Genomic DNA, 14357 nt, shown 5'->3' on the forward strand with positions numbered 1-14357 from the left:
ATATGAAAAGCAACGAAGAAAAAAATGGAATATTAAAAACAAATAACTTTAGCGATTCTGAAAAAGAAAATTTGGAATAATTATTAATCAACCCGATATCATTAGAAATTCTGAAAAAGAAAAATATGAAATTGAAAAGGAAAATAAAAATCTGAGATTTGAAAATGATATAATTGAAATAATATATGTGTTAAAAGGTATGGTAATAAAAGAAAAAGAAATTGAAGATCTTAAGAAAAAGAAATTGAAAGAGAAATTTTAGAAAGCAAAAATAGAGAAAAAGGGAATGCTTAGAAAGTTGAAGAAATGGGAGAAGAAATTAGGGAATTTCACGAGGCAAATCAAAGATATAATGTAAATAATTATAGAAACCAAGGAGAAAAAGGGAAAATAGAAGAGGTTGGTCAATTGGAACAGGATCAAATGGAACATGTTTTACATGTGGGAAATATGGCCACATAAGCAGAGACTGTAAGGAAAAAATAAATCAAAAGCATCATCGAATGAAGCGTGTTATATATGTGGAAAATTTGGCCACATAAGAAGGGATAGCAATGAAAAGAAAAACCAAAATGTTACCGAAAGTATGTAAAAGATGTGGAAATAAAGGATATAATGCAAATGAATGTTATGTTCTGTTCCGGTATATAAGCTGTTAGGTGAAAAACAAAAAATTGCGGTTTCTTGTGAACATTGTGGTATATTTTGGACATACTCAAGATAAATGTTATAAAAATGAACAAGGACATTCCAAACCATTTCCAGCTGTGGAATATGTAAAAAATGAGTGGAAAAGTACATATTAAAGAAATAATTTTGAGAGTGTCACATGCTTCAAATGTCGAGAAATTGGACATTTTGCTAAAGATTGTGAAGTGGGATGACTGTATAATGGAAAGGGTAGTGTATTGGGGAATTTCCCGTCAGAAGCAAATAAATAATATTATAAATAGGAGTTATACGGAAAAGGAAAGGAGTAGGGGTTTAATACACAAAGTTAGTGAAATCGGCGTAGACGAAATAAATCTGAGAAATGGTATGAGCCTATGAGGGATGATGTAATTGTGGAAAGTAATAAAATAAATCTGGAATGGGATAAAAAGTTAGAGTAGTGAAAAAATAATTTTAAGGGAAGTGAAAAATAATTTAAAGGAAATCAAGATTGTAAGTGATATAAATACAAAATTGATGGTAGAAAATGATATGAATTTCGATTCGTTTCCAAGGGTAAAGGTGACCGTCGGAAATAATGAAATAGTGATGTGATTAGATACGGAGCGACGATCTCAGTTATGAGTTGGTAAGTAAATTGTGGCCATATATAGGAATAATAAAAAATAAAATGACGGTGAAACATTTGATGGATCTGATATGGTAGTTTTAAGGAGAGTTACCATACCAGTGGTGGTGAAGGATACAATTCATTTTTTAGATTTATGGGTTTTAGAGAAGGAAGTGGAAACGGTAGTAGGGTGGAATTCAGCGTCTACATGACAGGATTTTCACTGGATGCGAACCCCACTAAAAAACCTTTGTCTACCCCCTCCCCTAAAAAAATCCTGCCGCATTCGGCGGCCGTGTCTCTTTATTATTATTTTCACCTATTTATTTATTGATACTCGTTTCAAAGAATTTATAAAGAATAACTTAAATTAATCTATCTCTACTACCAACTATCGATATTTTGTGAATATAAAGAATTTATTTTTTAGATAATAAATTCAAATAAAACCTACATTATTTACAATGAATTAATTATTATGGCATTATGAGCGTGCTGAAATATCTAAACCTTTTAAATTACATTTAAAAGGATAGTTTATTTTGTGTATGATTGGTTGCAATATATAGATTTGGTCGATGAATTGTATTATAATAATACTATAATAAAAGTATTAATTTTTACAGCAATAAATTTTGTCTTATTTCATCTCAAAATTTAATAGATAACCCCCCAAAAAATTTATCCTACCCCCATTAAAGCAGCTTACCACCTACCCCCTCAAAGAATAAAATGCAAACTGTTCCTACCCCTCCCGCTCATGTAGACGCTGGTGGAATTGGATATTGAATAATGGACCTCCTAATAATTTATGGAATATTTTTGGGAAGATTTGAAAGTTAAAATATAATGCCAGAATAAAGTAAAGAAACGTATAATCAGGAAGAAATTAATACGGGAAATGAAAAGTTGCATCAGGTGGCATAGATATAAATGTGGGATTGAGTAAGGATTTGGCAAAGATTTTAAATGTGATAAATATAGATAAAAATAGGAGAAACGAAAGTAAGGAGGTAGTGGAGGGGAAGAATAATAGTAGCGGGGAAAGCAATTTGGTTGGTAGAAATGGGAAAGAAGTATATTAAAGAAATATTGGATGTTGTGAAGATATTGAGAGGAGAAAATAATACAAGAAAATATTTAGAATAATCAGTCGGAAGAAATAAAAGTTGAAGGAGACAAATGACCGGTGTTGGAAATTATACCAGCTAAATTAGTAAGGAAAAAATTTGAGGGCAATGTAATAGTGGAAGAAATTGAAATAAATCAAAATTTGACGGATAAGTAGTGATGGACTTGAAAAAATAGTTATGGGAAAATTTATGATAAAAAAGTAGGTCGTTTGGTGAATTATGATGTGGATACACGTTTAAAAGAGATTGGAGGATAATAGTGAGGACACAAAGCATCGAGATCAATTGAGGGCAAGAAGGATCTCACAACAAAATTTTATTTACATCCTTTCAGGCCTATTTATGCTAGAAAAAACAATTTAATCTCTAATTCTTACAAATAATCAATCGGCAATTGAAAAGCTTTTTAGGACATTCCATTAGGAGTGATCATTGAATGAGAAGAAAATAATATAATCTAGGAATCTTCAATAACTTTGGATGTTCGCTAATTATTAAATAAAGAATATAGTTAAAATTTATTTACCTATCGAAAATCTTATTTTTAATAATATTATTTAAAGTATTTTGCTAAAATTTTAAATGATTTATTATATTTTTACTGAAATTTATTATTAAAATTAATCATATATGTTATCCTCTATACTTTTAGAAAATTGACAAATAAGAATAATATTAATATTTTACGTGTGAAATTGTAAAATATAATGGTAAAAAAAATTAATAAGAAAGCTTAAAATTTAAAAAGAAAAAATTTATAGTTTTTTATTATTTGTTAATAGACAGATCAATCGTATCAATTAATATTGTTAAACGGCTCGTTTTGAGCCAATTTTCAAAAACGGCTAACTCAATATTTTTGCCAGAAAAATATTGACTAAGCCTCGAAATTTCGATACTATATGTCTAGACCTGCTCCTTCTATGAGCAAAATTTTCAGGCTTGCATAATATTTTTCTGGATAAAAAACTTAGCCGTTTTTAAAAATCGGCTCAAAACGAGCCGTTTAACAACACTAATCAATTATTGAATTTAAAAAGAATATAAATCAAGTCAAAACTACAGCCCAAAAATCAATACGTACCACTAAAAATTAATGCCTACCCCATCAAAAAATTACGTAGCCCCAAAAATCCATACCTACCCTCAAAATTCCAATATATTTTGGAGACATTTGTCTCCTACCCCCCCCCCCCCCCTTCCCCCCCCCCTCCCCCCGGCCATGTAGGGTAAATAATAATTATCTGAGTTATGAAAAGTAAGTTGAAATTTAAAAAACAATTGGAAATTGAAAAAAAAACAACGGAAAATAGCGGAAAGGTCGAAAAAAAAATCAAAGTACTTCGTGATTACATGTCGATACACGTTGATATTTTTAGTGATATTGTAGGAACGTAAAAGATAGAAATATATATAAGTTGAAAAGTTGGAAATTTAATTGATTAAATTGATACGTACATGGCAAAAGTTAAGTAATAAAATATGTAGAGAAAAAAAAGAAGGAGAACACATGGGTTGATTAAAATGTTGTAATATGAAAATGAATTATATAGAGAAATTAAATTCGGTGTTTAAAAAAAAAGTAATTAATTACAGTGAATCGGTAAAAAGCAAGAAATAGTAAAGATTTAAAAATAAAAAGAGTGTGTAGTAATAGTTTATAAAAAAGGGGGTTAAAAGATAAAATTTTGCGTTTCAAGGAAAAGTGATAGTAATGAATTATAAGAAGTTGGGCTGGGGTGAATTATGATAGATTCGTTTTTAAAGATAAAAATTAGAGATATAGTAAAAGTTATAGAAGAGGAAAGGATTAAGAAATATATTTTGAGTAAAAACAATTAATTAAGGAAAACAGTAAAATAAAAAATAAATTTTGTATTAAAAAGAAAAGTAATTAATTAATTAGGAGAATTAGTAAAACTTAAAAAAAATATATAGTAGAAAAAGGGAGTCAAAAACTTTGGAAATTTAAGGAATATTAAAGGAAATTGTTTTATGAGAGAGCAACTGGGAGGTGTTGATTAAATTGTATGTCAATAGAAAATAATAAATATAGAGTATGTGTTTGAATAATAAAAATAAATGAATGTTGTGATATATAAAATTTTTATTTTGTGTTGAAAAATTAAGTAAAATTATAAAAGTGAAATTTTTAAAAAAATTTTAAGTTGTATTTATATGGAAACTTTTTATATTAAATCCGGGTCCAATATAATCCAGTTAATACCATAAGCATGCAAAATCCTCTGGCAGACAAATGGCATGACTGCTGGATTCAGCAGCAAGGGGACATTGGAGATGAAGGAAATCAATTTGAGATTTCTGCCTAGTCCTCTTAAAGGTATATGTGCATATAGTGTTATAATGATTTAATGAAACATGTTGACGATTAAATTAAAACCCATCCATATAAAAAATAATTTGTGCATTGTCTATATTTTAATTATTTGGATAGGTTTTGATTTAATCGTCAATATGTTTCATTAAATCATCACAGCACTGTATTTCTCAGTGGCAAAAAAAGGTGTTTTCTATTTTGAAGTTTTTTTTTCTGCAGAAATAGAGAAGTTTCTTGCTGTTCACGCAATTTGGTTGTTGTATGGTAGCATACCCGGTGACATTACTGCTATCATATTCTGCTTCTTTACCAATTTACTTGTTTAGATCATCTTGAATTATTATATTTTATAAACACAGTAGGAAGTGAATCGTATTTATCATTATATCTATGAAGCCTGATCTTTCACTCCTATTAAGTGGGACATAGAAATTTGTTTTACTGTGGGTCTAAAATTAGTGTTCAAATAGAAAAGACCGCATCTTTCAGATATGGGCACGAATTTTATGGTGTATTTAGGTATTCGTTTATTTATAAGGAATTCTATCCCCGATCAGCTGTTGGAAGTGGTACCTGAGCAAAAAATTATTTTATAATCATTAAAGTATGCAGTGTTATTTCCTGGACAGTTGGTTTACTGAATACCTATAATGTCTATTTTCTCACTTTTAAAATCCTTAAGAGAACCGTTAGGTTGTTTTTCATTTCATTCTAATTTAGGGACGCCATTTGTAACTTACCTGTGAATTTGTTCCCCATTTGGTTATACTAATTTGAAACCAAGAAAAATTTTACAAGGATTCAGGTGATGTTGGAAAGAATTTTATTTGGTTTAGATTAAAGATTTGAAATAAAAAATTATAGTAAAGGAAAAATTAATTTAAAAGAATTTAATTCCGGCTTTTATAACAAAATTATTTTGAATCGTAAACAGTTGAGACATTTTTTTAAAAAACGTATGAAGACAACCAAAAATAGGTGCTCGATATTTTTCAACACGATGAGCTTAGGTCCATTTTTTGCAACAAAATTCAATTGACAATTTAAGATCTTAATAAGAAATAACAAATGACATTATATATTTAGACAAAATAAAGAGGGGGCTGAGTTAATGAGGAAATGGAAATATGATTTAATAACTCCGATTTAGATGATAAAATTTTTCTTTAGGATCCTATATTTTGACTGAAATTCGTCTGCCCAATTAGATTAGGTCTTGAGCCTCACAACCTAAAATGGTAAGAGTGGTGATGACTGGTACAAAATGATATTTATCAGAGATATCCACATATTTATCACATTTAAATTTTTCTATAGCTTTTTAATCTTTGTTTAGGCATGATGGAACCAAAGTTTTGATGCAGGAGAAATCCCAAGCTAGGAACTTGTCATCTTCCCAGAGTGAAAATGAGGGATTCCATCCGGTTTTACATTGCTAGGAAACAAACCGATGTGTTCTATTTTGGAAGGAAAATTCCAGATTAATTGAAAGCACTCCTGTAATAGAATTGCTTAGAGTGGGCCGGGGAGCTCCCCCAGCCTCTAGCACATTTGTGTGGGATGATCAAGTTGATGTTTAAACAAATAGCAAGTGGAGAACTGAATTCCTGGTTATTAAGCTCATGGCCTAGGTTTTTCGAAGGAATTGCTTCTAAAAATACATGACCTGAACCAATGTTCAAAGCAAAAGGGAATGATCCACATATTGCAAGTTGGTGTAAAGATAATCAACGGTATCTGCAGCTTCTCAATCTTCCTTAGTTAAAAGGGGAAGAGGAGTGTCAGTTGCGCTGGTCTTGTGCTATAAGGAGAAAGTCTCATCTAGTAAATAATATGTTGAAAATAAAGATACAAGGATAGCAGTACTCGCAAGTCTAGAGGAGATAAATCCGGAATTCAAAGCGGTCGGAGGCCGAATTCTAATTTCTCCATTGGAAGTGGGAGAAGTGACTAGAAGCCACGAGTGGTTGAAAACGATAAGGCATTTTTAAATTTTTTATTTCTAACTTATAAGTTTTAAGTTATCCGGTAAATTTTCAGGTAGCATTAGATCTTAGGCATAAAGAATTTTGAGAATGTTGAGTTTTTTATTAGGAAATAATCCTGTGAGCAGAAAGGGAATATAAGAGTAAGTTTCTGAGGGTAGTTAAAGTTTTTTATAAAAACAGCTGGATTGCTCCTACGCCCCCGATAGGAACTCAGAGGTGGGAGATTTCATCTTGTAGGATATTCTTAAAACTATAATTATTTTTAACGTCCGATTTTAAGAGGCAGAATTTGGGCCTATTTGTGTTTAATCTAAGACCAATAGAAACCCCAATTATTTTTATTACTCTGCAAGCCATAGCAATCTCCACAGACACATATTATATCAGCATCAATATATAAAATATGGAGATAATTTTTGCTTTTAATTTTTTTTTAGTGGTACAATTAAGACCTAAACAAAATAAAAGTAAATCTAGAGAGTTCCCTTGTAGAATAACCTCAAGAGGCATGTTTGGTCCCCAGAGTGAAGAAGGAAAGGATCTTGGTAGTGTTTATTCTGTGGAGAGTATTGAATTGATTTAAATTATGTGCGTTCGATGGTTATTTTGGAGACAAATTTGAGCGGCATTATCCACTGCCTAGCAATTACTTTTTATGCTAACACCTAGCTGCATGGGTGCAAGAATACTAGATACAACACCTGCAGCCGATCAAAATGAAGTTGGCGATGAATCTTCGAAAGACTGTACCTATTGCAATGGTCTTATGTCTTAATTAGATTTTATAAGGTCAATAAGTTTAGCCCCAAAAAAATCGGGCGAATAAATGGCAGAAAATCACCTGATGCAATTTTGTTGCAAATAAAGTAAGGGAAGTTAGCAGATGTGTTAATCATTGAGCAGTTAAGCTCTGTAAAAAATAAAGGTCGTGTACCGTCAAAACCATGGGGAAAATCCTTTTGGAATAAAAGGATTGCCTTTCTGAGCTCTTACTGAGAGAACTCTTTAGAAAATAGGTTTCGACTGTATGATAATTCAAAAGATATTGTGGAACTTTGGATTTTTTTTATGCGGTCATATCAAATGGAGTAGCAATTGAGGTTGAAGCAGCCAAACTCCTTTTAGATTTAAATTATCAATTTTCTTACTAATTTTATTTTAATATTGGCAGGATTTAAATATTTCTGTATATATCGACCATTGATTAAGTTAGTTAATAATCTAGCCTTCTAAAGGAAGTTTTGATAGCAAGATCAGGAATCTTAAAAGCCTTGTGACCAAATAGAAGGAAATTTCCCAGTATTCCTGGGAGCTAAAATTATTCAAAAGGGAATGGATGCATTCAGAATAGGTTTTTTATGCTAGCATGCTTGCATCTTTAGGAATGCTAGAAAAATGATAATACCGGTCTCTTTCAGAAGTTTTGTGCAAAAGTGACATTGTCTAAGTAATATTGTTCTGATGAATAACTAAAATCATTAAGGGAATTTAACTTTAAAGGGAAGAGAGGCTTATTGATAAGTCTTGAAATAAATTTGTGTCCATCAAAGCAGCTGCCCTGAAATAGATAGTGTTTTAAATGATCGGAGATAAGTAGTGTGTTTAAACTTAACAAAGAATGGGGTGTGAGAGTACTTGAGTGAAAAGTTTTTGATAAGGAACATCGATTGATAGGATAACCATGAGTCTAAATTTCAGCATTTTTAGATAAGGACGAAGATTTATGACATGAAGAGCAAAGGCTGCGATTAATTTTTGTCATTAGGAACATCTTTTTGAACATAAGTTAGGTTCTTTTTAATAATTAAGCAATAATTTTCTCACTGTTGGCGAAATAATATACCTTGAAGAAGAGGATTAAAAGTATTAATAAAAATTACATATTGCATATTGTATAAATTATATCACATTACACTATTTATTATATTTAAGAACATTATGTATTTTTTTAAAAATATAGAAGTAATTGACTCAATTTTTGAAAATGGCTAACCCAATATTTTAGCCAAAAAATTATGAAAGCCTGGAGATTTTGCCCTTAGATGGTAGAAAAGTTTGGATATCTATTAAAGAAATATTGGAGCTTGCGAAATATTGTTTGATGAAATTTTTAGATTAACCGTTTTTAAAATTCGAACCGTTTAACAACACTAATCTAAATTATTCAACCCTACAATTCAGCGTTACATGAGAATGCGAATAGGAGCCACTTGCCTTCATTTTTTTGAAAGGGGGCGACAATTTAAAAGGAGTAAAATAGGATAAAGTAATAATATATATTCTTGTATATCAAGAATCTTTCAATATAAAGTAAACTTAAAAATATTTATTTTTCTTAAAAAACCATAAATATATATATAAATAACATGAACAATGGTTATATGTCCTACTTGCAATAACAATGTATCTCTAATAAAAGGAAATAAAATTATTTGTCATGGTAAACGTGCCAACAGATGTCCTTCATCAGGAACTTTCTTTAACAACAATGAACCTATCATCCCTCCATCTTCTTATCCTGCTCTTATTAATAATATTAATTTGGATCCAATACCTACATCTTCAAGTTCCCACAATACTTTTAACACAGAAACAATTCCTAAATCTTCATGCCCAGATAATAACACATTAATTCTACATCTATTGTTGAGGCTCAAGAATGGTTAGAAAAATTTATGAAGGAAAGTCTCCCACCTACAATAGCTCGCATCCCAAAAGGTGCTCGAATTTTATTCTCAAAAAAATTTTTAGCCACTTTAACCTCCCTAAATAAAAATATCAAAAGCTTAGATAATTGGATAAAACTATTATCACTTATATATTTAAATCTACATCTTCCAACTTCAAAATCAAATTTAACACAAAACATCGAAAAAACATTAAATTCTAATAACAAAAGTTCCCCTCATTCTTTTAATAACCTTTTGACAGATAAGAAAAAGGCCAAGCTTATTGAAAATAAAATTAACGTATGCAATGTAAATTCAGCTATCAACATAGCTTGTTCCAGTGATACTACCCCAATAATGATAAAACTTTTATGGCCTTGCCTAAACATCCTCAAGATTTTTCACAAATTATCCTTCCACCATCCAATAATCCCATTCCACTAATTGAGAAGGAGATCTTGGATGCAATCATGTCAATCAAAAAAGATTCCTCTGGAGGCATTGATGGTTTTCGAGCCATATATCTACAAGATATAATTAAACCATCCCTACCCCTATATCAAAATATTCTCACTCAGCTTACTATATTGCTCAATCATATTTTCTATAATAATATTCCCATCACCATTCAGCCAATTATTTTTGGAGCCCGTTTATATCCTTAAATAAAACCAACGGGGACATCAGACCTATTGCAATAGGGTCATTGTTCCGACGTATAATTTCCAAAATTATTTGCTCCCGTATAAAATCTAACCTATCCAACTTACTACAACCAAACCAGCTTGGTTTTAATGTTACTGGAGGATGTGAGGCGGCATCCCACTCGACACTTGTCATTCTCCACAATACAGATCAATGCATCCTTAAAATAGACCTCAAAAATGCCTTCAATTCACTTAGAAGATAACATTTTATACCCTCTTTTTGTGAAATATTCCCTTTTATTCACCTCTTAAATCAGACTGCCCTCCTAAAAATTTTATCACAGTAAACAAAGCTAGCTTTACCCATCTAGGTTCACCCATTGGAGGAGAAAATGCAAAATTTTTTTTCAGAGATGAATTCCTTGTCAAATTCAATAGAATGACAAATATTTTAAAACATTTACCTGCCCATCAGGCTTTTTATTTGCTTAAAGATTTTTTATTCATCCCAAAGATTTTACATACCTTCCGTTCATCGACAATCTTCACATCCCCTAAAATACTATTGGACCTCGAAGTCCATTTAAAAATTACCCTAGAATCCATTTTAAACATTAAATTCACATCACTCTCCTGGATGCAAGCTGCCTTTCCACCAAAGCTAGGAGGTATAGGCATCCAATCCCCCATCTCCTTGAGCATCTCAGCCTTCCTATCCTCAGTTGTTAAATTTCGTCATACACTCGGAGACTTGGATACTATCGACCCACATCACACGATAGCATTAGATCCATGGAAAAAAACGCCCCAAACGGCTCAAATCCCAATTCTATAAGACAAAGAGACTGGAATTTGCCATTGATACAGCATTGCGTCGATTACTTACACTTCAAAGCTGTTCAAAGAAAATCTCCATCTCTTTTTATCCGCCCAAGCTCAACCCCATGCATACTCGATGTCCATAATACGACCCTTTTATCAGATCAAATAAATCCAGCTCCACCCATATGCCATCTTGGATATGAATGGTTAGAAACTATCCCTAGCTCTAGTCTAGGCCTACTACTTACCAACGAAGAACTCAGAATAGCTATAGGCCTTTGCTTAGGCTGCGATATCGTAACCCCTACGACTTGTGTCCTATGTGAATCTCACATTGATAGTCTAGGACACCACCCCCTACACTGTCGTTTCTCAAAAGGCAGACTTCCTAGACATTATGCCATTAATTCAATAATCAATAGAACGCTGAGATCTACAAATACTCCCTCCACACTGGAACCTACCGGTCTTAGCTCCGATAATCAAACCAGACCGGATGGTTTGACGTTAGTCCCTTGGAACCAAGGTTTACCTCTCGCTTGGGACTATACCTGCGTTGATCGTTTTGCCAGATCTTTTTCTGCCAACTCCATCTCAAAGCGGAGAATACAAAAACAAATAAATATTGCCACCTTAATAATATTTTATTCGCTCCGGTAGTCTCAGACACCTGTGGATCATTCGGACCCCAAGCCTTAAAATTATTCAAAACAATAGGGCAAAGGTTACGACTAGTCACAGGTGATCCGAAAGAAGGTTTCTACCTCCGCCAAAGGATTTCAATCGAAATCTGCCGTTCAAACTGTATATCCATTCATGGGTCATTACATAGACCACACCTAATTAGATATCCCTCTTTTTTTTAAATAATTTTTTAATTTTTTTTTTTTTAATTTCTCTTCTTTTAATTATATGTTTTTATATTGATTTTTTAGTTTTTAATATATATTTTTAATTCAATATGGTATATAAATGTTCATGTTTTAATTTTTTTACCGAATAAAGTTTATCATTTTAAAAAAAAAATAAAAAAAAAATAAAATAAAATAAAAAATAAATAAATAACTGAAACGTATACTAATTTATTAATAGATTTATTTCGATTTTGATCGTGAATCAAATTTTAAACCATTTATTCATAGAAAGCATTCTAACACCCTTTGACCTTATACACGCTCCCCTCGGGACTAATTTTAATACTACGGATATTAATAACTAGTTGAATTTTCATTAATGAATGTTTATTTGTTGTTTCTAATCACATTATGAGGTATTTTCACTTTGTTAGACCCAAACAGGGTGGGCCAATTTTCAGAAAATGATACAGATGCTTTTTGAAATTTTGTAACTATTTTCAAATTACTTTATATAATAATATAATATTTGGGAAGAGAGGGGTGTGGAAGAGTATGTTGAGGGAAATGTTTAATCGCTTAAAATGATACTAATATATAAGAAAATTAAATTTCCGAAAGGGAGAGGAATTTTTCCTTGCCCTGTTCGTTCAAACCTAATTCAATAATATTAGACCAATGTGAATAAATAAAACATCTTCTGAATTCTAAAAGTATAGGCTATTTGAAAAAGTTAATGTATAATTTATAAAACTATACCTTTTTTAGAAAATTAAATCTGAAAAACATTTTATACCCAATCATTCCATATTTCGGGTGTTGGGACACCTATATGTGTAATTATATTAAAAATTAATATTTTAGATTGATAATATTTATTGAATATTATTTACATTTGTTTTAATCAAAATAAATATGCAATAATTAGTAGGACCAACTATCCTATGACAAACCATGACCTATCCTACTAACTTTATAAATATCACTGCGAAACATATTAATTTATGTTTTATTAATATGAAAAAATCAGATAAAATAATAGAGTTTAAACTTTCTACTCAACGTACTTCGGTTTTTCCTATATCTATAAGGAGATTAACTGCGTTAACCCGGTCTTATGGAACTTCTTTTAACGTATAAATTCAAAAATGAAATATCTAAATTAGACTTAAAATGTGTAAATGAAAGATGAAATCTCTCCAAGATATTGAAAAATTTAGTGAATATTTTATTATAAATTTAAAATCATAGTAGCGAACAACATCTCTTAGCTTTCAAAAAATGTATAAATTTACAGAAATTTTTTCTTTCTTTCTTTCTTTCTTTCTTTCTTTCTTTCTTTCTTTCTTTCTTTCTTTCTTTCTTTCTTTCTTTCTTTCTTTCTTTCTTTCTTTCTTTCTTTCTTTCTTTCTTTCTTTCTTTCTTTCTTTCTTTCTTTCTTTCTTTCTTTCTTTCTTTCTTTCTTTCTTTCTTTCTTTCTTTCTTTCTTTCTTTCTTTCTTTCTTTCTTTCTTTCTTTCTTTCTTTCTTTCTTTCTTTCTTTCTTTCTTTCTTTCTTTCTTTCTTTCTTTCTTTCTTTCTTTCTTTCTTTCTTTCTTTCTTTCTTTCTTTCTTTCTTTCTTTCTTTCTTTCTTTCTTTCTTTCTTTCTTTCTTTCTTTCTTTCTTTCTTTCTTTCTTTCTTTCTTTCTTTCTTTCTTTCTTTCTTTCTTTCTTTCTTTCTTTCTTTCTTTCTTTCTTTCTTTCTTTCTTTCTTTCTTTCTTTCTTTCTTTCTTTCTTTCTTTCTTTCTTTCTTTCTTTCTTTCTTTCTTTCTTTCTTTCTTTCTTTCTTTCTTTCTTTCTTTCTTTCTTTCTTTCTTTCTTTCTTTCTTTCTTTCTTTCTTTCTTTTTCTTTCTTTCTTAATATTTTTTTCCATATTTTTTAAATTTTATAAATAATTTAAGTTGAGTTTTTAAATCAGATCCACAACTAGATTCCTTCATTTTTATTTTAAATTTTCGTTGTTAAATTTTCAATGAAGATTATTAATCAATTGAATAAATCAAGATATATTAATATTCTTATTCTCTAATATTATAATTTATTTTATAAAGAATATTATGTCAAATGTAAATATTTCTTCAGATAAAGATGATTTAACCTGCCCTGGCCTAAATATTTAACATTTATTACATAAATAAAAAAAGCACAAAGTCATGAAATCATATCCGATTAAACGGGTTAAATGGACCTTTATTTATAACACCATCGAACTAATAGAATAATTAATGTGATAAGTTGAGTATTAGTGAATAGAAATAAAATAGAAAATTAAACCATAATATAAATTGTTTATTAAATTCTATTAATTATAAATTAATCAATTATAAATTAACATAAAAGGAAAAAGTAACAAAAAATAAAAAGAAAAAGATTAAAAATTAAAAATTAATAAAAATAAGCTAAAAATAAAAAGTTTTAAAAGAAAAAGGGTTGAACAAAAAAAAATTCCAAAATTTAAAAAGTGGTATACATTAGAGGTCTGCATTGAGCGGGTTTTTGGACCAAAAAGCCCGCCCATCCAATGTTTAAAAAAAATTTAACCAGCCCGCCCATAGTTTTCAAAAAAAATTTAACCCGCCCGCC

Source organism: Gordionus sp. m RMFG-2023, chromosome 1 (assembly GCF_954871325.1).
Source record: "Gordionus sp. m RMFG-2023 chromosome 1, tfGorSpeb1-WG-v2, whole genome shotgun sequence".
Lineage (NCBI taxonomy): Eukaryota > Metazoa > Nematomorpha > Gordioida > Chordodea > Parachordodidae > Gordionus > Gordionus sp. m RMFG-2023.